Source organism: Buteo buteo, chromosome 16, assembly GCF_964188355.1.
Source record: "Buteo buteo chromosome 16, bButBut1.hap1.1, whole genome shotgun sequence".
Classification (NCBI taxonomy): Eukaryota; Metazoa; Chordata; class Aves; order Accipitriformes; family Accipitridae; genus Buteo; species Buteo buteo.
In genome coordinates, this window is record NC_134186.1 from 25,930,869 (window position 1) to 25,957,517 (window position 26,649).

Genomic DNA, 26,649 nt, shown 5'->3' on the forward strand with positions numbered 1-26,649 from the left:
ATCTGAGACAGAAAAATTTTGCTGTCTGCTTTCAACAAGTTATTTTCTGCAATTGAAATAATTTAAAGTGACTCCTATATCTCGTAATGTAGACCATGGCAAAGAATCGTGGTTAGTTGTCCTTCTGCCATTGTAGAAGCTGGATACATATGAGCGGGGAAAAAACAATAGAGGACAAATAGTTACTTTTAGTTGGGGGAATCTTACATCTGTGCATGGTCTCTTGTCCATACTTGATTTTTTTTTTTTTTAGGCAATTATTTGCCCTCCATTTTAATCCCATCTGAGCATTTCCCAGATGTCAGAATATCTTTATGCTTGTAACGTGCATCGTTTTCTCTTGCTTTTGGTTCTGCGGTAGAGTTTTCTGAAAGTCTTGTTGGTTCATTTTTGAGAAATCCTGCTGTGCGTTTCAAAGAGGTATTTCCAGTCTTCCTCAGGCTGTTTCATCAGCAACTTGAAATATAGCAGCAACAAAGATTACAGGCTCTGATCAGGCAAAGCAAGGGCGGCAAACACTGTCATGTCAGAAAGGGCACAAGCATCACTGAGTTCCAATACTACAACAGCTCATTGATTTAAAATATACTATTGACAACCATTTTTTTTCCACACTTGCTCTCAGGAGTATTCTTCAATAACATTTATTTACAAGTTTAAGATCCCTTACTGTGTATTTTTAAGCCTGAGTGCCTTAGCGCTTTGAGCGATCCTGCTGAGTTTGCGAGCATTGTGTCCTAAGTTTCCATGTTCTGAATTCAGGTACGAATACTGGTGTTACTTTATCACAATGTATGTTGTGTAGTCCTGTCGTCTGACTTGATTCTTTCTGGGGTGCCATGTCACCATAAGACTTGTTTTTCAAGCCCAGGACAGTGTTCCGGGTGGTGGCATGGGGCACGGGATGTGTTTCCAGCCATCCGGTGGTTGCTTCCATCATTGTAAGCACATGGCGCTTGCTTTGGCGGGTTTGTAGGAGTGTGATATAGTCAATCTGCCAGGCCTCCCCATATTTATATTTCAGCCATCGGCCTCCATACCACAGGGGCTTTAACCGCTTTGCTTGTTTGATTGCAGAGCATGTTTCACTTTCATGGATAACCTGTGTGTTAGTGTCCATGGTCAGGTCTACCCTCGATCACAAGCCCATCTATATGTTGCTTCTCTTCCCTGATGGCCTGTGATGTCATGGGCCACCGAGCCTTAAATAATTCACCCTTACGTTGCCAATCCATATCTACCTAAGCCACTTCAATCTTAGCAGCCTTGCCTATCTGTTGATTGTTCTGATGTTTTCCGGTGGCCCGGCTAGCTCAGTTGATGGAATGTGGGACTCTTAATCCCAGGGTTGTGGGTTCGCCCCACGTTGGGTGCCAAAAAGGACTGTCGTGGTTTAACCCCAGCCAGCAGCTAAGCACCACGCAGCTGGTCCCTCACTCCTGCCCTCTCCTAGTGGGATGGGGGGAAGAATTGAAAAAAAAGAAGTACAACTCAGTTTAATAACTAAACTAAATAACTACAGTAAAATAAAACATAATAACTGTAATGAAAAGGAATATAACAACAACAAAAATAAAACCCAAGACAAGTGATGCACAACACAATTGCTCACCACCTGCTGACCGATGCCCCAGCAGCGATCCGCCCCTCCCGGCCAACTCCCCCCAGTTTATACACTGGGCATGATGTCCTGTGGTATGGAATATCCCTTGGGCTCGTTCGGGTCAGCTGTCCTGGTCGTGCTCCTTCCCAGCTTCTTGTACACCTGCTTGCTGCCAGAGCATGGGAAACTGAAAAATCCTTGACTTATGTTAAGTGCTACTTAGCAACAACTAAAACAGCAGTGTGTTATCAACATTATTCTCACACTAAATCCAAAACACACTGTACCAGCTACTAAGAAGAAAATTAACTCTATCCCAGCTAAAACCAGGACATACATGAAATGGGAAAAGGTTATGGTCAACAGGTTAGATGAGTGCAGTCCTGTGCCTGTTCTAGACAAGGTATCTGATATTGTCTGGAAACAAAATGTGAATTCATAGAACCAGATTGGGGTTTGTGAGTTGATATATTATTGTCTCAAGTAGTTCCTTAGTGATCTGCTAGATTCTTAAACGTTGTTGTGCTTTAGGGGATTTTTTTTTCAGAATAATAGGTTGTTAGAGGCTTGGCACAGATGGAAATGCCCAAGTCTCTGAAATGACCCTTTCAAGTTACATACTTTAGAGGCAAAGGACCATTAATATAATTGGGCCCCTATTGTGCAAAGCACTGTACAAAAATTAAGAAAAAGGAAAGTCTGTGCTCCAATAGGTTATCATCTGCTCCAAAACCCAGCAGATTGCTGCTGAATGTTAGAAAATGTCCGGGGAATTTTTTTTTAACTACTTAGCTGATGGCTAGTAATAAGGCACTGAAGATATTTCTGTATGCAAGGAAAAAGCAAAATTTAAAGGCAAGTCCCCAACAGGAGGCTCCATGTTGAGGCTGGGGAAGCAGCGAGTTGGACCATTTATCACACAGCATGGCAAGGGAAGGAAACACGGGTTTGGGTGCACTTACCTGGCAGAAGGGGAGCAGGGCTTCTGCGCTAAGATTTTGGCAGACTACTAGAATGGGTCTGTAGAAAGAAATTAAAAGTGCCGTTTTTTTTCCCAGCTAGCAAGAGGTGCAAACACATGTATTGCCACCTGCCTCCTTTTCTGGCAATCCATTCCTGTGGAAATAACTATTTAAAATATTTGCCCCCATTCTAAATATAAACATTTTCATAATAAGTATTTTTATTTTGGGGTTTGGTTTTGATGCTCTTTGAGAAGTCTGCTACAAACTGCCCACAGCTATGGAAGTGGTCTTGCTCAAATTGCAAGATGGAAAAAAATTACCCTTACCTCCAAGATGAAATAATTTCAGATTCAGACATAAAAATAGAGTCTGTAGAAAGTATACATAGTCTCTTTATTTGCTTGAATACCAGTAGAAAAATAGTTGCCATTTGCAATAATTCTGTTCCTTAAAAGATAAAAAGCTTAATTCACATTGGTTATGTGCATGAGAATTGGGTAATTATGGTGTTGAGTCACTTATATTTTTAGAAGAGTTAAGCTTGTCAGTGCCTACCTCACTTTCAAAAAGGGAATTTAGGTTCCTAAGTCATCAATGTGCTTATTAAAATTTTACTATAAATGGCTTTTCCAAGCGCTCAGTGGCTTTAGAGTACAAGTGTTTCTACGTTACATCCATATTTCTGAAAATCCTAGAAAAAATAAAGATGTCATGTAAGTGGACCACCTGCCTATCCTTTCCTCCAGGAAGTTTGGCTGAATTGTTTTTGATTAGATTAGATTTGATTTTAGCCTTTAAAAAATTTGCAGCATAATCTGCTAAGTATTACTCGGAAGGATTTTGTACAATCGACCCTTAGCTGCTTGCCAAGGTGTTTTCTAATGTAGATTTATGGCTGCCCTGAAATCGAATCTAGAAATATTCTGGACAAATATTTAGTTTGTACTTCTAAAAAAGTATGCCCTATTAATAAGATAAAGTCTTCTGAGTCTTTTCAAAGTCAGAAAAAGGAGACAGTAAGCCATGTTTTCAGATGTGGGATCAGTTTGTCACTACTGTTCCACATTATACAGAGCTGGGAAAAGTACTTGGTTCTGACAACCTGCAATTAGAGATTATAATTTGCTTCTTGTCTCAGGCAGTGGTGATTTACATGGCAAAAAAAAATTATTGTTTTTATTATGTTTTGTTCTGTAGAATAACCTGACCCGTGCCCTTCTTCAAGCAACACAGAACTGAGACATTGAGCATAGATTTTCAAGGGGATTTCTGTTGCTGCAGTACTAACCTACATAATTCCTAACTTTTCATACTCAGAGGGCTCGATGAGTTCACAACCCAAAGATAAGTTTATAAATTCTGTCACCTGGTCCTTGGATTTAGTATTTACGTAAAATATGGATTTATAAAAGTCAGTGTGCAGAAATGGCAAACCAGCTAGGTGATGGGGAAAGGCGAGCAGAGGGGACAGCCCAGATGTCAGCGCCTTTGGGGAGCTCCCTGTCTCTCATGGCCTTCCCTGGCTTCTCTCTACTTTTAAGAAACAAATATTAATTTCCTCAAGGACTTTAATTCATTTTGCTTTTATCCCATATGAACTCCAAGATTCTATCTCAAACTAATGACAAATATGTTTGATTTTTCTATGCAAAGAAGAAAAGCTTCACAAGGAAAGATTGAGAACCATTTGTTTTGTGGTTTCCAGTGGGATACTGTCCTGGTAGGGTTGATAGGTCCAAGTTTTATAACATGATGAAGCTAAATAACTAAATAAATATTCTAAGTACCTAAATAAATATTATTTAGGTACTTATTATATTAAAATATATTTATAAAGATATATACACTTATAAGTATATAAAATATACTTACTTTATTAAAGATATATTTTTTTCTGCTGCTATTTAAGCAAATAAAGAGACTATGTACCTAAGTACCTAAATAAATATTTTAGTTACTTTATGGAGAGTTCCTCTCCTCTTTTTATTGGCTTGAACATGCTCAGAATGTATCATTTACGTCCTATCGGTGAGAAAGGAAGGGGAATGTCTGTGTTATGACTCACAGTGATTTTTAAGTGTGAAGTGTCCACAGACTTGTACTGGAATATGGAGACAGGAAAAATAGAACGGAATTCCAACTTCAGGGTGGTCAGAAAAGCCCCTATCCACCATTCATTGATGAAGTCTAAATGACATAGTTAAGTAATTTGTTCCTTCTTACTGTGATTGTTTTTACTCCCTGGTAGTTCATGCTGTTAGTTTGGTGTTTTTTAAGTCTGAACTATATCTGAGTTACTTCAGTTAAGGATTTGGCTCAGAAACTTCAATTGAATTTACACATGTGAATCCATTAAGTATAACTTAAGTTTCATATCATTAACATAAGGGGGAGAAACCACACTGCATGCCTGAGAACATTTCTTCCTTCTTTATATACCTAGTACCAGATTTCAGTGTTGGTGTGTTCTCAAATCTTTGTAGATAAAATGGAAAATCTGGATCCGATTGGTACCCTACCCTCATATTTTGGGGATCTGAGATCCAGCATCAAATTCAAGTGCTGACCTTTTTAAATAATGCTCTCTCTAATTTTGCATTAAATACGTTGAAGAGAAAGGACTATCCACTGGATATTGCTGTATATTGCTACAGTGGATATGTTTTCTGTGCTGTCTGCGGTGATTCCTGTGAAATGCTATTAACAGCAAGAGATTACTCTGTAAAGTTTGTGGTGGTAGTCTTGCTGATACAAGCAGATACCTTCTATTACATTAATGTTCCATTTAAATAACAGATTGCCAGCCACAAACTTTATATATCTTATTCCCCATACAGGCAATATATGGGTCTCTTGAGTATGGTTTTGTAGATTCATTTAGCACCTAATGCACTTTTAATGAAAGGGGTTTTTTCAGCATCTCTTTGTAAGGCTTGTGATGCAGTGACTTTTCATAGTACTTCCCAGAAGAGGTATTTATATTTTTCAAAATAGTTATGAAAGTCAGATATTAGGTTTACTGAAGCATACTGCACTGGGGAGGGAGGACGGGGGGAAGAAGGAAAAATGAGAGTGAATTAGGTCAGGAAACCTCACATATAATCCAATACTGCCTCATGACATTTCATCCTGCTATTTCTGCTGCAATATATGAGCTAAGCTGATGAGCTGTTTCTGCTGGAGAGCACAGATGCAGAACTAGTCAAATAACCTTCCAGCTACGCATCTCATCAAAACCTATTTGACAAAATACCTAATCAAGGCCACTGATCTTTCACAATTCCAGAAGAATGGAAGTAAGTGTGGCGAGAAATCAGTTCTCACATGCACTAATGTTGAACAGGATGCAAAAAACATTTGCGTGACTGCCTGTGTTGGGCTAACGAGTTTGAAGACCTACTGCTTATGCTACAAATCCATGCTTCATTTCTGGTTTAGGAAACATAACAGAGGTGGTGGGCATGGGGAAATTTATCTGAGCAGAGCAGTCAAGAAGAAGGGAGGCAACATGAGGGATTTGCATCTGACTTTGGGAATCTAAACCGAAGCAGACAGACAGCTGTTAAACAGAAAGCTAATGGCTTGCTCTTCAAATGCAGACTGTAGTTAGGGTGGTTTGGGATATGAGACCAGACTGTGAGCCAAATAAGTTTAACTGGAAAAACTGGTGGTAATGCTTCTCTAGCACTTTATTAAAAATTCTTCAAAGATAGGGTTTTAATATAATTAATGTATTAGATCACATTTGTTGGTAGCAGATGGAAAGCAGCCTGTTTCTCAGTTGGTTTAACTCGTGTGCTGGTGAACTAGGAGAATGCAGTATAGGAGTGAATTATTGTTTATGAATATGTGAGTTGAAATGGCTTCAGTATTATCAAACTATCAGAACTAAAATTGGAAAGAACCGACAAATATTAATGGGATACAATATTGAAATGATGATAAATCATTATGTTTCAGGACATATTCATCCTAAGCTTAAGCCAGAATTTGCTTATTGAGCCTGTTATTCGGAATTTTTAGTTAGAATTTCTTGTACCTCTTCCATACTGTTCTGTGTCAGGTAACTCATATTGACCACCACCAAGGACAAGGCATAAAACTACATGAACTGTTGGTTTGGTTCAGTAAATAATATATTTTTCCTCTCTGGCAGCAAATGCTCCCAGACCGTATGGAGTGAAATGGCAAAAAAGACAAGTGGAAAAATATTCAGCCAAAAATCTGCAGCAAGGAGCAGTTCTTCCTTTTCTATGAGATAAATTTATCATGGAAAATTCTCGTGTCTCTTTTTGTAGACCATGAGACAGCAGATAGGTATTATTAAGATGAAACGTTTAATAGCTTCTTCCTCTATTAAGATCCTTCATAACCATCTACAGTAGGTGACAGTGCCTAATGACTATTGTTCCCAGTGGAATTTTGAACCAAGAATTTACTTAACTTATTAACTAGTGAACCCGCACTTCAGATTGTACTTGCTTTGCTGGACCACACTTACTTAATAAGAAACCTAAAAAGTTGTACTGCTCATGACATTTTTATTATATATCTTCCCTTTTTCAGTTCTCTCTTTTTCTGTGAGCTTAAATATGCCATGAACTCATGCTTTTCCTTCTGTGTGTCACAATCTGGATGCCCACCCTTTGACTGCTGTTGGCTTTCGGACAGTAGCTGCAACCGATTATACTTCAGTATGTTTCTTTTCCCTCTTCTGCCAGAGTTCAGATTTACTCAGCCTTGTCCAGATATCAAGCTAAAATAACAACGAAATCATAACTTGTGTTTGGCAGGCTTCACATTCAAGATCCAGTAATTAGATAATCCTGTGATTAAATCTCAAAAGGGATTCCACCTAGTTAAGTGCCTTATGAACTGGAAAGACTGGACAAAATGCAGTAGGGGATGTCATTTTCCTTTAGAAGGAAGATAGCCTCACCCTACCGTCTCACTTACATGTACTAGCCTGTAATTGCAAAAGAATTATGATCACCTTTCCTTCCTGTCTTAAAGAGTTGAGACCCACATGCCCCATTTTCTTGCCTAGTTTAGGTGCCTGTGGTTAGTGGGATATATACATGGGCAGTGCTTTTCAGCCATCCTGTTGAATCGGAATTGTTGTATAGAAATGAACTCAAGATTCACTGGGCCAGTAAGATAACAGGAGTATGAACATAGCTTCATGGGTAGGGCACCACATGATAGATGGATAGCTTGAGTTCTGCTCCAAGGATTCATATTTTATTCAATGCTGTTTCATCATCTCCCCTTTCAACTGTGTTTTAAAAGGAAAGGAATAGTCCCTGTTTAGCTATTTCAAAGACAGGTCACAGACCCCTTCTTTCAGGAAAGGGCTAAAAGCTGTGGATCTGCGGTAGATAAAAGCATTTTCCTGCAAAATGTGAAGCACAGAGTAGGTCAGGGTCACATTTCAAATGCATCCTTGTACTTGGTGTTTCCAAAACCAGCTGCTTTCAAAAAGCCCCTCCACCCCCGCCTTCCCCCACAGCACAGAATATATTGCTGAAATACATGTCTCAGGAGCGTGAGGAGGCCCAAGGAAAGATCATTGACTCTACCTTTCCCTTTTCCCTCTGTCCTTCTCCCCGGTAACCATGTGAAAAGTGTACAGTAGTTACTGTGGGCTAATCATTCTGGAGGAAGGTGGCGTGAGGAGGACCCAAGGCTCCGGCGTGCCCTGTCCTTGTGGCAGCAGCTGGGTGAGTATGGTTGGTATATGTATATAACCAGTATGACTGGTTGGGCACTGGCTGCACCACCACCGCTGGCAGATCTCTGCTTGCCCAGCGAGGTCAGGTTAGCAATGAAACTGGACTGCGAGAGAACAATTTACACAAGAAAAAGGCAATTTTCCGAGAAATCTCTTTGTGAATGAGGACACGAGGCCTGAGGTTAGGGATGGGAGGCCATACAAGTCCTCTTTAGAGCAAGTTTGGCAGGAGTTTAGCTCTCTTGATCTCCAGGTAGGCAATAAAAGTCCCAGATGAGAGCTGGTGTGCAAGACCTCTTTTGCTGGAGCTTGGGCGTGCAAGAATTTTTATGCAGGATAGAAATAGGCAGGCTGGATGGTTACGGTAGAGGAGGGCTGGTGAAATGGAAGATGAGGTGAATAGCTAGAGCAAGCCTCAGAAGGGAAGTGTGTGAATTTGTGAGAGAGTGGACACAGAAAACCTGAAGCTGGAGACAAGAAGGACTGAATTACCTTTAGAACAACCATAATGCTAGTGTCGAGCTTTAGTACCATATAAGCATTTTAAGCGTCTTTGGATGCCCATTTTGAGGTACTTCACCTTCCTTGTGCACTTCTTGTGGAGCAGTGGCACCTCGGGCAGGTATCTGGAGATCTTCGGAGAGCTGGACACTTGGAAGTGCAAGTTTGACTGTGGAATGCCTGACTTGCGGGTGCTTACTCTCCTTGTTAGCCTTGGCTTTGATATCGTGGAAGAGGAGAAAAAAGCTAAAGGTAAACCAGAAGAAAACAGCAGTACTTCAGCAGCACGCATTTTCATTGTCTGTGTGCTATCTAGTGCTGGTTGCTGTTCAACTACTGGTTACTTTCTTCAGGTTTTTGTTTTCCCTAAAACTCTTCAGGCACTGCCCAGTGCTCATCCCCCAGCCTTACAAAACCCAGTCATGGTACCCTGTACTTGTGATTGGTGATGGAGAGCAATCTTTTTCTACATTTTTTCCAAACCAGCCCTCCCAAAATTAGATATTCTGTCAGCTAGCAGAGAGGATAAGGCTAACGCGTCATCTTCAACACAATAGCTGACCTACACCTTGTAAATGAGCAAAGAATATCCATTTAATTGACTTCGTTGGTGTGTTGAGGGGGTCTGGCTCCACTGCAAAGCAGTATGAGCAGTCTGAGAAAATGAGTTGAATAGTTCAACTGACATTCATGTGTGACTGTGTAGGTCATCAGGATATTCAAATGAAAACTGAGAGACTTGAAGTGTGATAAATATAAGGTTATTTCATTGAGCGAATTCTAACTTCACTGTGCTTTGATTTAGACTAAATAGTTACGATAGGAAAAAGTGCATGGTAACAGACAAGGGCAAAACTGCAGATTTCTTCTAATTTACTTTGTATCCCCAAGTATTTGCATTATCACATGAAACAATGCAAGGGGATGTGATGGCTTTGCAACATTTTTGTGATACTAACAAAGATATTTTCTCATAAATTTTCTTCTTATATATGAAGGTCCTCTGACAGAAGTGTACATATATAAATTCAAATATTGATACAGATACAAGCATGGTGATAATGAAAGTAGCTGTCAGGACTACACTGTTTTTGAAAGCTGGTAGAACTGTGGAAAGATATTTTGGTGATGACAATCGAATCCCATCTGTCTTTTTGCATAGGGCTGGAGAGCAGTCTGAAGTGATAGAATTTATCTAGTTGTATCATTAGAGAAGGGTGTTGGAACATGCTGCATCTGTTTGTGTGAGCTGTGCTTGTCCTTCAGGTTTGCTCCTTTGTAGGCTCTTGCTCTTATATTGGAGGTCAGGAAAGAGGAAGGGCAGTGGGAAAGGAGGCTAGACATTTCTAACTTCTTAGTATCAGTGCATGGTAAAAGAAACACAATCTATAGAAACTTTTTTGTCTGAAAATATGTATTTGTAAAGATTTGAGGAACACTTGAGTTTCTTGTATCCCAGTTTCCACAGAGGCATAATTTCTTTCAAACTTGACTTGATGAACATCGCTTCATGAGTGTAAATAAAAATACATGAAATAAAATCATGTAACATACATGGTCTTTTTACTCATAGTGTGCGGATAATGACCCGAATGAGAGAACATCAGCTCTGAAATCTGCTGTGCCTGGTTCATGATTTTTTTGTGTCAGGCTTTTTACCTTTTGGGCCAGCTTTTCCTTTTAGGGTGCTGTATTTCAAGTTTTCAGTACAGTATCATGCAGTGAATCCCTTTCAGTTTTAGTTTTGCATTTTTATTCACTTGCTTTCCTTCTATCTATTTATAATTTCTTTTTTATCAGAAAAGCAAATGCTCGACCTCTTTTCTTACCCTAATTACTAACCATTTTTTATACCAAAGTTGTAAAAGAGGGCAGCAGATTTTGTGATATTTCATGAATATTTGGCCTGAAACTCAGATAACAGTGGCAAGATCAAAATCCAGTTTTAACATGTTTCCAATATATTTTCAGCATGTCCGTGATCCTGTCATCTGATAATGCACTTGTCTCCAATGAGCAGAAGCATGTCACGTCATGGTTTAAATAACATATTGCCTGATCCTCTGCTTCATTTCTTTTCTGTACACAGACAAGGCCTCTGAACCACTTAATTCTAGTTCAGACTTTCAAAGGCATTATAGGACTTGTAGTACTACTGTACCTCACGTAACGTAATCTTATCTGACTCATGGAACTGAGAGAGGAAAAGATCCCTTAGGTCATCTGGGTTTTCTCACAGTAAATACAGTATTGTCTTCTTATTTTGAAGAAGTTTTTTCTTTCAGGTATTACAATTGCCAAACAAAAATGCCTCTAAGCCTTCCTTTCTGAGATTATTCTGTAAATTCATGTAATTCATAGTCAGGATTTTTTCTCATATTGGGCCTGAATTTTTTCCCGTTTCAACTACATACCTTTATTATGCCACGTTTTACTTTTGAGTAAATCTAAATCCACCCATATATTAACAGTTATTTCCCCGTTCACCCTTCCCTTACTCTTTTCCTGAATCCGATGAAATGGCAACATTTTGAGGTATCGTTTCCCGCGTTTTGGTCAGCCCCAGTGCAGACTGCATCCTGATAACTCCCTCTGCCCTTCTTGGGGCTTGCTGCTCGCTTCAAGCCAGCCACTTGTTTTGCACAGTCGTATTTTATACTTTTGAAACTGAGTCCAGCCCAGGTCTTAATTAGCAATGACATATTCCCTGAACTCCTGGTTGGTAAGCAGAAGATAAACAGCTCTTGGTTGGTAAGCAGAAGATAAACAGCAGTTGCAGCATTCTTGGCTAGGAATCATGCCCTCAATGCCTATGTTTGATACGCAGACATAGTCCCTAAGCTGCTTATGCTCATGTCCATCTGCTGAGATGGCAAAGTGCCTTCTCACAAGTTGTTTGGACTCTTGCCTTGAGGGCAGAGGTGCCAGGCGATGATCAGCAGCCTGCATGACAATGCAAGCGTCATTTCTTCTAAAAGAGCAGCTCCTTTAAGCAATTACTGTATTACAGGCTGCTACCATGGGCCTCTTAGACCATGGTTACACCTGTTGAAAATTATATGCCAAGAAAAGAATACACGAACCATACCAGAGAGCAGTCCAACCAGTGCAGTGTCATTTCTAGCTGCCAGGGAGACAGGTTGCACTGCCGCAGGGGTACGAAAACTCATCAGTAGTTCTCAGGGTGTCAAAAAAAGATCTCAGCAGGCTAAAACTGCCTGGAGGCATATCCAAAACAGACAGTACAATGGCCCCAAGTAGCAACTGAAGCAAAATAACAGTAACAGAACCTGTGTGAGAGCTTTACTCACAGAACTGGTAATTAAATCAAGAAAAAACAGGATAGCTTTTTGTTACGCTCTTCAAAGAAAAATAGAAGACCCTGACCTTATTCTTCTCACTGAATAAACACCTGTGATACGGCCTATAAAGGCAAAGATACAGTAGGAAAAGAAGGTAAAATTCACTTTTTGTAGGCATAATTAGGTAACCCTACAGAGTGGTGGGACTCAGTGTAGCAATACTAAACTACTTTGCTAGGAGAAAAATCAAAGGACAAGGAGGAAATTCTGAACATTGCTCTATGGAAGTGCAGTAGAGGGGTAAGGATTGAACAAGCCTGGTGGAAGGCAAATCCATTTTCAATCTCTGTTTTGTCCCAGGAGTCCTGAACTGCCCCTCGGCTTAGGGTACAGTCGGTGCACGACAGGAGGAGCAATTCTGTCAGCTAGGGTTACTAAACCCACTTCTGTTTTGTCTTGACATGTTTTTAGATCACCACAAGCCACTTCTTTTGGGAAGGAGTCCAGAATCTGCTTGTGACCCATTCTGCCAGCCTCCTGTTATCCAAAGGTCAAATCTACAAAAAAATGAGCTACAATTTTTTTGAGCAAAACTATTTTTGGGGAAATGAAGTTTCAACAACTTTTATAAGCATCATTCTAGTTAGCTCATGTCAAAAATGCAAAGCTGTCACAAAAAATATTTTAGTAGATTTTAAATTCAAAATTCCTTTTTTGTTTAACTGAATGATCAGAATGCTTTTCTTTATTTTTAAACTGCATTTCAAAACATTTTAAATTGAACAGGTTTTGGCATGGCTAGTAATTTTTAGAATTTTAATTGTCTAGAAAGTTCATGACATATTCGTCTGAGAGAGTCTTGAAACAACATTTCCTTTTTATTTTTCTTATACAGCAGAGAACTAAAAATCAGTTCTATCTGCACTGCTCCGCAGTAGCCTCGAGGTAATTTTAAATCTCCTTTGAGTTGCTGGAGTGGACAAAAGGACTTGTGAAAGCCTCTGCGTGTTTCCAAGGAAGTACAATGAGCTGAAAGGCTGTTACCAGTCTGCTCTGGTTTATGTGCAGTTGTCACGTTCTGTGTCAGGTCTCATTGCAATCAGTGGGAATTCTGCCATTAACTTCATTAGGACCAAGATTTGCCCTAAGCCCCAGCTGATATTTTGTGTACAACACTGGAGTTATTCTATTTTCTGCCAGCTCATAATTCTGAGTGCTAGATTAAGAGATTTTGGCAAAGACCGGTGAACAAAGGCTGTTGATTCTTTATTACAGGAAAGTTTTGGGTTTGAGATAGGTAATAGTATGACTTTGGATTTGTACTGTACAGCTGAGTTCAGAAACTAGTCTCTTTGTGTGCTGACTCATGATGAATGCCAGAGCCTTGGATCTTTGACACCTGCAGTTAACAACATAAATGGGAAAAAAAGCCTGTGAACATGTAGATAATGTAATTTAAACACAGATTGGACTTTGTGTGAACCTTTCCCTCTAATTGGAAAGAAATACAAAATGACCTCCATAACAAAAGAATATTGAACACAAGTAAATAACCCATTGCATTTGTTTTGCGTGCTGCCCAAAAGACTCTGGATTGATATTTCAACATCGTGTCATAGTTTCATTGACTGCAGGACTAGCTTATGTCTTCATCAGGAAGCATCTTAATCTGGAATTGCTCCAGCTGGAAAGTAGAATTTACCGTACTCACTACACAGTTTTACAGTATGTTAATCTAAAATTATTTTGAGAAAAACAATGTGAATTACAGCTCTACAGTGAAATGTCTAGCAGCTTTATTCTGCCCTTGGATCTATACGTGTAAGTCTCACTGATAGCAATATAATTTCTGCACATAGACCTAGGGATAAGGTTTGATTAATGATGTTTTCTTCTTACACAAAGTATATATTCCTGCAGGTTTTTTTGGCTGCCCATGTCTTACGGTAGTACAGCTGACACAGAAGCTATGGGCTGATCTCTATGCCAGCCTCTCAGGAATGATGTTAGTACATGAGGAGTCGTTGCTCATATGACCAGCACCAGTATTATTCTGTTCCTCTTGGGTAGCTGAAAACAGAAGGAGATTATTGTACTCTGAAAAACCTGAATATGATCCAAAAGACACCCCTGGAGAAAGAGAAAACTAGGTTCTTTCTTCATTGTACAATTTTCTGCATTAAAACCTAATGCAACGTTCATTGAAGGCAAGATGACCAATTACATTGCTTACGGTGGGAAGAATATCAGGCTTTGGCCTTTTACTGAAATCAAACAAAGGTATAATTGAAGGGTGAATGTGACAATGTGAGGTAGTTATGATCTACTAAAATTTCAGAAAAGCATAAAAAACATAACCGCAGCCATTTTCAGATCCATCCAGTGCAGCATCTTATCTCTGACAGTAGCCAACTGGGGGCGTCCAGGGGAGAGTATGAAGACAAGGCAGATGGTGATACTTCACAGGATTTTCTCCAATATTAAAGGAGAAACTCAAACTCCATTGACACAGAATACACAGAGTCAAAAGAGTAACTATTTTCAGTCTCTCATCTCCTAGTTCGAATTTGAAATAGCCGAACACATGACAGCTCCACATTCCATTACCACTAGCAGCTGGTTCAAAGCCTGAGCCAGGGTAAAATTATGTGCAAGGCATGCATCACGCTCGACATTGTGTGAAAAGACTGCGCTGAAACGCTTTAAGATTTAGGAGGAATTTGGATGCAGATTAAAAGGGCTTTAAAACCAGCAAATAGAAACATTCCCTGGGTGCCCGCAATCCTTTTCAAATACGCCTGACAATGAATTCCTCCTAAGTTCATATTTGTGTTTGTTTTACTGTATGAAATTCTGATTTCATACAGGAATGCAATGCTGCAGTCCAGCATTTTACCCTGAAGAAAAATATTTGCCGTTAAAAAGAGTATTCATAAAACTTTTACTTCCTCATGTTTTTAAGGATCCCTTGCTAATTAATAAGCTCCATTAGTAGAAGAGTTAGTTCTTTTAAAATTAAAGCTAATATCAAGACCTCTCTTTTTTGCTAGCTTTTCTGCAATTTACTTTTCACCATTAAGACTCAGAATGAGACAGAAATAATAAGCCTTCTCTTGAGTCACAGAGCCTTTTAGCTGTAATGAAAGCTGAGAGCAAAGAATGTGAGAAACTGATGGCTTCTCAGTGTAAGGAAGAAAAACGGGGAGGAGGGAAAAATGTAAAGGATGATACTAATCACTCGGTCCTTACTTCCCTGCTGAGCTGAGCAAGTTGTTGAATTAAGCAAGTGCAGATCACCTCAAAAATGTCACAGAGGAGAAGCCAACAATACCTCTTTTTTTTGTCTGTAGGACACAGATGGGATTTAGATGCCCAGGGCTAGGGAGCATTTTCCAGTACCCTTAAAACCCTAGAAAAACCTGTTTTCTGAAGTGTAGCATTCTTGAGGTTTTTGAACATAAACACTAACATGTTGGCAGAAGTCAGAGAGAGGAACGCCTGCCTTGCTCTGCTGTGGTCCAAAAGCAAGGTGCAGAGGTTCCCCAGTTCTAAGGCTCCGAGTGGCATGCAGAAGTGTCCTTCAGGCACAAGGCTTGCTTCAAGATTGACATACAATTTGCTACTTTCTGTCAGACGGGGAATTGTATGCTTTGCCTGAATTTGAAGCTTGCTCACAGTATGGTTTCTGTTTTCTTTAGCCGGTGACTGGGCAATTTAAAATACACAAACAATTGTGAGAACAAAATGCAAGCCTTTTGATTTTCTTCCTAGCTGACTGACCTGTCTTCTACATTTGTTTTGGTCCTGTGAAGCTTGAATTTATAGCCTCACAGTAGATCATCTTCTATAGAAGGGAGCAAGTATGCTTTTTTCCTTCTTGCTGCATTAGCCTGTGATTATGTACTCTGTGTGGCAGTGAGATATTGACTGAAGTCCCTCCTGTTGGAGAGGTAAGTGTACTCAGGTCTCCTGGATAAATGCTTTATCTTATTATTCAGTAACTGAGGTCCAGCATACTTTAAGTGTGGTTTTTGATGAATTTGACTGGATGAAAATTGTAACTTTAGGATTTGAATTACTTTGGATTCAGTGACTTAAGGTATGTCTACATGAACAACTTAACTCAGGAGTCTGTTTTTAAAGCAAATCCCCCAATAATCCCTCCTTTTACCATGCTGTGTTTTGTATCATGGGGTAATCTCTGCACACACAGGCTGGTTCCCTTTCCGATGAAATTAAAGTGGTAGATGTATTCAGGAATTTCACCTGACATACTGTAGTCATTAATGGGTATTCAGGTTAGAGTTCTGCTGAAAGAAAACTCTTGAAACTTGTATAGTGTGGATGTCAGTTCTCCAGCAAGAATCGTTTTGCTCTACAGCTATGTTCCTGTTGTGTTGCATGACTTGTAAATGCAGATATAGCCTTATGCTGAGCTTTGACCCTTTTCTCCTTTATGTCCATTGAAGAAACCTGGGGAGGAGAAAGGAAAAAAAATACAAGATGGCAGCAAAATATGGAAATGGGAAATAGATAGCACTTCAGTGGACAAAAAAGTGCTGCTGACTGAGGTAGGTAAAGACATGGCTGTATGACCACCTCACACAAGGTGGAGAAAAGAGAGAAACAGAAAACTTATTCCCTCTTTCCATTAAATGGATTTTAAGTCCTGTAAAAAATACATGGTTAAATATAACATTTTCAGTCCACTTCAAAAGGAGACGTGGTTAAAGCTGGCCAAGATTTCCTAATACAGCATTGACAGATGTGATTAGGAAACAGGAAACATTCAGCTCTCAAGGACTTTGATTCATGAGAAAATCTGATTGGATTCTGGGGATAGGAAGTATCCTCCAGGTGAACCTCATAAGGAATAGCTTGAAGTCAGCCACGATTATTGCAAAAGCTGACTAGAGAGTTAGCACTGAGCTGTAATAAATAAATAGATAGATAAAGTGATGCCCCCCTCTCCCTATGCACCCTGCTATACTAGTAAAACAGAAATATGCTAAATGAGCCATGTTTATAACTAATTATTGGTTTATGGCTCTTTTAAGTTTATTAAGTTAAATAAGTAAAGGCAGAATAATTTTTCAAAATACCCCTCTTAAATGTCATTAGAGAATTTGTTTTTGACTATTCAGAAGAAATGAAAAAAGCAGTGGGCCTGCTGAGAAGGAAAGCTGTGAGAATTTTGTGCTGTTAGTTTAAGGATGCTTCCAGAAAGAGACTTTTACCAGGCAATTGCTGAGGAATCTGTGGAGACAGGTAAGCAACTTGGGCTACTTATGGTAATAGCATTATAGAACATTTTTCTAGTAGGTATCCTTACTCTACCTACCACAGATAAGTTACGTGGAAATATTCCATAATGCTGTTAGTTGTAGGCGCTGATAAAGGCAACACATAGATAGCTGGTGCTAATATCTGAAGTGAGCTTTTTGGCTGAAGATCAAGGATGAATTTTCTGTCCCATTTGAAGGGCTGTGTGATTTACATGAGATACTGTAAGTGTGGCCAGAATGTTTGGTTGCTCTGTCAGGAAGGAAGAACAATAGATATTTACGTTGTCTTCATTTTCTTAAAGCAATCTCAAAAACATTGGGTTTTTTTCTTGGGAAAAGAAATTTAGGGTTCTGGTAAAAATAGTAGAGTAGGATATCTAACTACATGTCTTTTCGTCTTTGCCACCTTGGCATACTTGGCTTTATCATGTTTCTCTTATCCTGTGTGTCTGCCTCCTCCCCAAACTTATAGACATATTTTTGTGAGAAACAACTGAATGCGATGCTTGTGCTATCAGAGAAGGAAATTATTCCTATTTCTGAACAGACAGCAGTATGCTAGTGTAAAGGAAGAAGAGGTGAAAGTAATTGATACATCCAAAGGAAGGGCATTATGTTACCAAAGTGTACCAAATAAAAACCTACTGAGTGACACTGGTAAGCGTTGTTATCTCCTTAAAAAGTAAACACAGTTGATAGACTGGATACATGCAGTGTGGCTACATTTGTAAAAATGAAAAATATAATCAGCAACAATTAAGTTGGAATAGCAGCCAGCAACGCAGCATCTTCATAAGGCAAGCTAATGAAATAGTTAAATTCTAATAAAGACTGCATACCAGACCACAAAATATAATCCCAATTGTCTAGTCTCTGAAAAGACCAAGAATGATGATATTATTAAAGAACATCTGTCAGAGGCTTAACAAGTCTGGATCCTTTTTAGTTACTCATTAAAGCCCCATAAAATCTTAGAGAGTTTAAGAAGAAAAAACAAACTAATCCTGTGCAAATTAAAGCAGGGAATGCTGGTACGATGAAATTTATACCCTTTAATGCAGCAGTTACTGGTAGAAAAACAGAAAGTCACTGCTTTGGGTGGAATAGTTCAGCTTTAGGCAAAACTTGCTTAACAACTGTAGTACAAAACTGTTTTTATGGGAGTTCTGGACTACAGGTGCTCCTGACTCACTGTTAGACTTTTGCTAAGTTATTTAAGACAGCTGGGTGCACCCAGACTATGCACATAGTAAAACTCCATCTCTTAGCCTTTATCTGCAGCTTCCAATTCACAGCTCTAATCAGAACTGAATCTGAATCATCCATGGTATTTAGACTGAATGAGAATGCCACGTTCTCTGACTTTTGAGAGGGACAGACAACATCCTGAATTGCACAAGCTTTTTATCTAGAGAAAGTTGTAGATGTCTAAATGGTAATTTTGTGTGAGAGTAGATTAACACAGATAACAAGGCAATTTTTGGACTTTATCAATATTGGCCAAAAAGGAAGAAATGAAATGTGTTCTGTAGCTGTAAAAGTATAGACCGCTACCCAGGGAATTAAAAGTTCTGCTAGTTTGGGCTGCAAAATGAATTGTACTTGTAAGTAGTTCTGGATGAATGACAATTGACAATAGTAATAAATTCTTTCTTTTGCCGCACATAAACCTGAAGAGAAATAATTTATTCTTAACAGAAGTGTTCAGGGAAGGAATTTTCTGAACTTTGGTTTATACTTTGAGAAATCTACTCTTTTTCATCCCATTAAGAAATAATTATGAGTCAATAATCTTGTCTCTGCATCTTGTATTAATTAAAAATAAGATAATTTGGAGGTCAATAAGTAATATCCATTTTTCATTTGCTTCAGGTTAATTTGGAAAATATTAGAGGACAAAAATTTAAAAACCCCTTAGATTAGGCATTTGGTAAAGCATGTATGATGGCTTTTTTGTTCTGTTCTTTTCCTCTGTGCCCTGCAATTCTGATGCTGCATGCTTAAATAGCAGGCAGGCACTGTCAGAGGCAGGATAGGGCTTGGGCAGGCATGACTGGTGGGGAGACAACAGTGAAGCAGAGCTGTGACTCTGCTGTACAGGGTTTGGTCCCAAAGTTTGACCTGAATGGCACTGCCAACATTTGGTTTCAAATCTCTACTTCTAAATTACTTTCTTTCTTACAATAAAGTATCCATCAGTCTAAAACCAAAGTGTAATTTGTAAGGCAGTGGATGAAAACACAGCAAACAGTTAAGTCACCGTAGCAGCTACACCAAGCAAGGTAATGAGTTTCCACTGAACTGGTATGACACATGAAATGATTTTCCATTCTTTGCTCTTGTGTTGTCTGGCTCACGAAGGAAACCCTGCAGTTGCATGAGTTGCCTTCTCAAAGTGTAAAAGGGGAAAGGTGATCCCTTCCATTTTAAAGAAGCAGTAAATCTTCAAAGAGAAGTCTAGAGGTGCTCAGTGGTGGTCCGTTCTACCCACCTCTAGTACTTTTCTCTGTGCTGGGGAAGCTCAGTGTTCTTACGGATCCTGCCCAGTTACAGATTTAGAGTATTTCTGGTGTCAATAATGTGGATCCCAGTTTGCTTATAGTCCAAACTGCCTAAATTTCCTTTTGTTCCCAGACAAATCAACCCTCTGAGATGAAAGTGGGGTGTTCTTGGGATGGTTCATTTAGGGTCTACTTTCCTGAAGGTAGCCTACACAAGAGGGAATCAATGTTGGCCCTTCCTACCCTCTGCAGTCCCCCAGTGCTCTCCCAGCAGTTCTTCAGTGTATCTCTGCATGCTTTTCTGTTGTCAGAGCATTTTTTACACTCACCTTCGTACCCACTTCATAAAAGCACAACCCCACATTCCTCTAACACAGCCCTTACTATTTTATTTTTTTAAGGATCAGAGGTGGAGAGTCCCAATATCCTACTATTACCTAGTAAGCAGGCATCATGTGGGATACTGTCTTTTGACACTTCCAGTTCTATAGATAATTTTACAGGTAGCCTGTGACTGCTCATTCATTCGTTTTGTTATGTTCATAGGGGTATTTGTGTGTCCTTTAAAACAGACATATAAATCTAGGGGGTTTGCATACTGAGGGCATCTTCCCCAGCATTTGATGTAGAAGAGTTACTGTTATTGTCTACAGAGACTTTGACCATAGTGCCTTCTTTTGGAAGCCTATCATATTTTTCTACATGAGAAAATCAAATAGCTTCCTTATTCAGAGTGATGACAGCAGGAACTCCCAGTGGCTGGATAATGACTATTAATTCAATAGGTGATGCTTTCCTTCTCTCTTTCTTATCTCTCTGAGATGAACATTGGGTGAAACAGTTTCTTAGGGGGCAAGTGGATCCTATCTATAAGTAAAAGACAATCTCAGCCTGGGTTCCTGGTACTGTGATGCACGGTAACAATGCAGTTTAAATTTCTGAAGCATTAATGTAATCAATCATTCAGCCATACAAAGAATTGCCTCTTGTCTCGGCATGTGAAAAAATGTCTATTCAGTCTGAAGGCCTTCTAACCCGATATAATTTCCACTTGGCCCAGATCAAAAATGGAACAAGACCTTGTAGAAAGCATTCTGCCAGCAGCCCACTGTTTGTGACATGAAAGGTCCAGATTGAGCAGGTTTCCCAGCAAATGGAAATTTGGTATGCAAGATGTACATCTTGGTGTGACTGTAGGTCATATAAAAGTTTAGAGCAGTCACGTGGTTCTAGCAAGATGCTCAAGTTAACAAATTGAGTTATTTGGATTTATCTATAAGGTATTTAAAGGATAGTCCCATACTGAATATATTCCAGCAAGGTAATCTTGACAAGAGTGATAGGGGTTGCATGTAAAGAGAGAACTTGCGATGCTGAAGAGAGATGCAGACCATCAAATGATGAGATTACTGACATCTGGGAGTGAAAATCACTAGAAACTAATAGAAAATCACAGAAATTAACACTTGTATAGCCTCCTGCATTCAGAAAATCTAATACTACTTTTGGGTACAAGTCCCATGGCATTTACTGCAGCACTAGGGATGTTAGGGCTACTGTCTGGGCCAACTCAATCCTTTTAATGAATTCTTGCCTTTATCTTTTCTGAATATTGACTTCTCAATTTTCTTTATTGTGCAGTTGTCAATAAGTGTTTATGTACCACGTTTAACTGCTTGTTAAACACGAGGTAGTCATCCTGGTGACGGGTGAAAATATCTTTTAATCCCTTAGTAAACTTATGTTATGCTATATAAAATTTGATTCTTTAATGAAATTATTTGAGAACACTGGCTTGAAGATGTTCCAGAAAACCAAATTTGATTATAATCCTTATCATCTACTGCCTCCCTTTTAATTGCTACATTTTAACATAATCTCTTGGAAACCTGAGGAAAATCTGTGTGTAACAGGTTCACTCTTGATGTCCTTGCTCATTACTCTTGCTCCCATGTTGTAAAATGTATATATTTATATGTACATATAAAACAAACTCATTTTTTCTCATCTTCCTTTCTGAGTCTTTGCCTCACATCAGCCTCAGCTGAGCTCTAGGAATAATATATATTAGTCAATTGTCGCAGTGTAATCAGCAGGGAGAGTATATCTAGGTTTAGAGGTGTGTTGAAATAGTGAATTTATATTTCTTTGTTGACAGACCAGCAAATTAGAAGGTGTGGAGAAAATGAAATTTAGAACACGTAGCAATGTTAATGTAGGTTTGGTTTGAAAAACTAAGCTATCTGAATGTTCCTTTGAGTGTCATAATTAATAGCAGCTTAGACTTATATAGCAGTTTTCATCCTGAAGCACTTTCACGCATACATGTGATACATGCAGTAATTATTAGCCATCTCTGGAATGAAGAGTTGGTTGACGGCCTTCCTGGAGCGCAGAGAAGATATTTTCATTCCATAATTTCAGCCCTCATAGAAAAGGCTGTGACGTTTTTGATTTAAAGGGAGTGCTTTTGAAAACCTGGTGCTTAATGGGGGCTCAAATCAGAAGGTTTTTGTTGTTTATTTTCTTATTTTATATTTAGATAAGTCAGCAGGGGGGAATCTCATCCAAATATCAATGCGCAATACAGACTTCTTCATTCTGCAGAGAACAAAGGGCTGGGTAAATATTGCGATAAATGTTCAGGCTTATTTTTCCATAAAAACTCAACTAGAATTTAGCTCACAAGGTCAGAGAAAATGGACATGTGCTAACTATCTATCTTTCTGTGTGTTTTGGCCAGCGGGACTGACAAACCTGAAAGGAAAAAGAGGGGAGAAGAACAAAATTTATTATGCCCAAAATTCATACCAAGTATTAGGTACACAGAGCTGTTGCATTGCTGGAAAACTTTACTAGCACATAAGAGGCAAAAGTTAAGGTTTGAGAGCCATAAGAACACAGGACTAAGGGGACAAACTGTGCTATTGAGTCTCATTGTCTCTACTAATAGGCAGCAGTGGATAAGATGTTAAGTCTAGAAAGGTTTAGTTTCTTCTCCAGTTTTCCTTGTAGAGAACAAGAAACAATATACTTGCCATGACCTTAAACCAGTTAGGTTTTCAGCAGAAAAGTGTAAGCCTGAAGAAAATCAGGCACAGGAAGAGAGCAGGAGAGGGGAAAAAGAGACATTCTAGCTCCTTGCTAGGGTTTAGCAATGACATGGAACATAGTAGGTGAAATACTCAGGTGACTGTTGATGGCACTACCACTTTTTCATTGCTAGTTTCAGTGAAAATATGTAAGGCTTTGTTTACTTTTGGAACAGTTTCTGGTATTTACCAAGACTGCAAGGATTTTGTACAGAACCCTCAGTGAAACAGCATTCTGGCACCAGTGTTGCATATCCCTCTTTCAGAAAGAATACTTAATCAGGCTCCCCAAAAAAGGCATGAAAAAGAATATGTATTTCGTGACTTTTCAGACTCTTTATATGTTCTCAGATAAGCATTTGAACAAGGAGCTATGAGTGAAAACAGCAGATATATCAAAACAGTTAATAATCTCAGGAATTCACAAAACTGTATGAAATCTCGAGAATTCACAAACCTGTATGAATCCTCCGGTTGTTAGAAGGTGACAACATAGTCTTGCAGATCTACTCTACTTCTGTTTTCTTAAGTGGGACCAGGAAAAACATAAAGCAACACAGTTTCCAGGAGACTGATGAAAAGGAACAAGAGCTTTTAATTTTAGTGTGGCACAAATCCTTGCCTTGACCTTGTCATCGCTCAAGTTTTAGCCTGCTATTCTTTCACCTTGACTTATGCCTTCTCTGTGCTCATAATGTAACTAGTGAGCTTCCAGTTCTCTCTAACCTTCTGATAGAAAAATTTTCATGACAAAGTTTCAGGATTATTTATCTATTTTTCACTTATAAGCTTTGTGTTGATGACTGCTGTACTCCTTCTGAGGTAGTCTTTGGCAGCCACTTTAGGGTTTGGCAGCCTTTTTTAAAAAAAAAAAACAAACAACAACAAAAAAAACCCACCAAAAATCTGAAAAACAAATGAGTTTGTTCTTCAGGCATTTTTTATTCCTCTCTCTCCCGGGTGTTGTTTAATTACATTATTCATCTCAGTACAAGTCATAACAGAAGATCTCTGACCTTTTAGGAGTAAACAACAACCAAGAGGCAAATGTCTTATGTGTGCACAGATCAATGGATTTGTTAATCTGTAGCTAGCTATTTTATCATTTGTGAGCAGAAATACCTGAAAGTATAGTCCTAATGAAGATCAAGTGAGGGGGGATTTCCTGTGCCAGAGAAATCACAGCATGTAGAAAATATACGAAGATTGATCCTTTAAATTGCCATAAATTCCATTACATTTCAGGGAAGATAATGACATCATGAAATTGGGTTAGATACAGCACTGGAAGAGATAGTGATCTTATCACTGGAGCCTGAATGGTTTTATTTGAACCCATTTATCATTCTCATTAAAATCACTGTAATGAGAAAGAGGCTCTGTTCTATTTGTAATCTTTCCTGTCAGTCTGTAGTACGAAGCATGTTAGAAAGAAAGAAGCAAAGCACAATACTGCACCTGTTTTCACTGTTGCTTGCTTACTGAAAGAGAGAAGGGAAAAGCGATGGGGTGCTGCAGTGAATGTATGTTCTAGATCTGCGTGCGGCATGGTTCAGCCATCCAAAGTGGGTGGCTTTAGCACCGGGGAGATGAAATGGTGCGGCGTGGATTGATAACTGACAAAACAAAAGGTTAAATATATGACTGTATGAAGTTGCAGTTTTTCTTCCCTCTTGTTACTTTTTCTAAGAGTGTCACGCTGCTGTGAAGAGTGCGAAGTAGAGCGCACTGGAGGATGAAGTCTCTCCTTTGCAGAAAAAGACTACAGATCCCGCAGAGGGAATGAAAAGTTGCAAATTGTGTCCACTCAGGGACAAGACAACCATACAGCATGATCTGAATAGCTTGCTTTGCTATTCAAATATGTCCAGCTTCAACCAAATGCAATATTATGCATCTAGGAACAGTGAATGTAGGTCAAATTCTCAGACTGAGGGACTGCGCTCAAGACGGTATTGCCTCTGGAAAAGACTTTCAGGTCACACTGGGTAATCAACCAACCATGAGCTCCCTGTGCAAAGCTCTGTCTGTGAAGAACACACATGTTGAGAGGGTTTATGAGGAAGGAACTTTCCTTTGGGAATTAGGAAATGATATCACCTGTGTGTATGGCATTAGTGAAATTACTGTTGGGAAATCACGTCCAGTTTTGTTGTCCAGAAGGACGCGAAAGTTGCTTCAGTGAAACCTTAAAAAACACAATCCATCAAAGAGAACTTCAAAAGATCATATCTGTGTATTATGTGGGGAAAGACTTTAAGTGATTGCAAGTGCAGCATAATCTAATGGCTAGGGTTTGATGTTAGACAAAATTCAGGTGGAAATTATGATCACATTTGTAAATGAGTTTATAGACTTAAGCTATTGTAAGACCTTATTCAAAGATTGGTGATTTTTCTAGTGGTTTGTGATCTTCAGTAAATCAGTGATCTTTTTGAAAATACGCATTTCTTCCTTATCTAGAAATTAGCATAAGGGATAGTTATATGTCATGTGTTATGCAAGAACATAGATTATTTGAGTGCTAGTAGGTGGTCGCTCTTGCCTTCAAAATGTCTGTCATTGAATTTACTATATCTGCAAGGACCAATTGTAGGTGCAAGATGGGATAATATCATCATATAAAATCAATGCTTGTACTGACATTAAGGACTGATGTGAAATCTTTGTGCGTGGAATGGACACCTACCTATTGAAAGTGCAATGAAAATCGAGCCGTGCCTTTTCATGTTAGGCCACTGAATAGCTATCTGATTGTGTGTCTAAGAACTCTTGAATCAAAGTTTCCCTGTTAAGTGCTCAGAGCACTTGGGGAAATTGGCACAAAATGTCATATGTGTTATAAAGACAAATAGACTGGAACATAAGATTATACTGTTTTAGGCCACAGAGTAATAATAACAGTAGGAACATGAGGAATATGACTCTGATTCATTCAGTCATGCCAGATAAAAACTATAAGCCAGTTGCATATTTGTTGAGTATGACTTTGTCCAGGTTAAGAGTGTTTCCAGTTCCTGAGAAATCTGGCTTTGCTGGAGAATAGCTCAGAAGTCAGTATATACCCTTCTATGTGCCTTGAGTTACCTAGTGCCTTCTGAGGATGTGCATTTTGATGTCAATACAATGTTTGTTGCTTTGCTTTGGAAGAGATCTGTAAGAGATGATTACCTGTATGATTTCATCTAAATATAATGCAAATATCTATTTAAAATACTGTGAAGAAGTGTAATAGAAAATATTTTACCTTGCACATTCATAATTTTATTCTGTCAAGAAGGGTTCATGGGTGTGCATATAAGTGAAGGAGAAATTTTGCTGGTACCATGGCAACAATCTCTCCTTATTTTATAGAGTGAAATCTTGAAGCTTTTTTCATTGTAATAGAGTAATTTGGTGTCTTTTTTTTTTTTTTCTTTCTCCATGAGAACAGTAGATTCTTTAGGCTGATTCTGCTCACCCCACTCTTTACCCTTTTTCTCAGTGAACATCTCAGTTTCCTTCACGTATATCACGTAACCCTGGACAGTTTGAAAGGCCTATTTAAAAGATAGACTTAAATGAAAAGTGTTCAAAAACAAAAGAATTGTGTTTCATTTTTCTCATGTACATGGATCTTGCTCTTTTTTTGAATTTTACCTTAAGATAATTAATATATTAAACTATACA

The 26,649-nt window shown here is 38.9% G+C and overlaps 1 long non-coding RNA gene across 1 annotated transcript in view; it reads left to right on the plus strand.

The window, feature by feature from the left end:
- LOC142039962 (uncharacterized) overlaps positions 1-26,649 on the plus strand; it is a 65,574-nt gene that overhangs the window by 13,100 nt on the left and 25,825 nt on the right. The window lies entirely within an intron of this gene.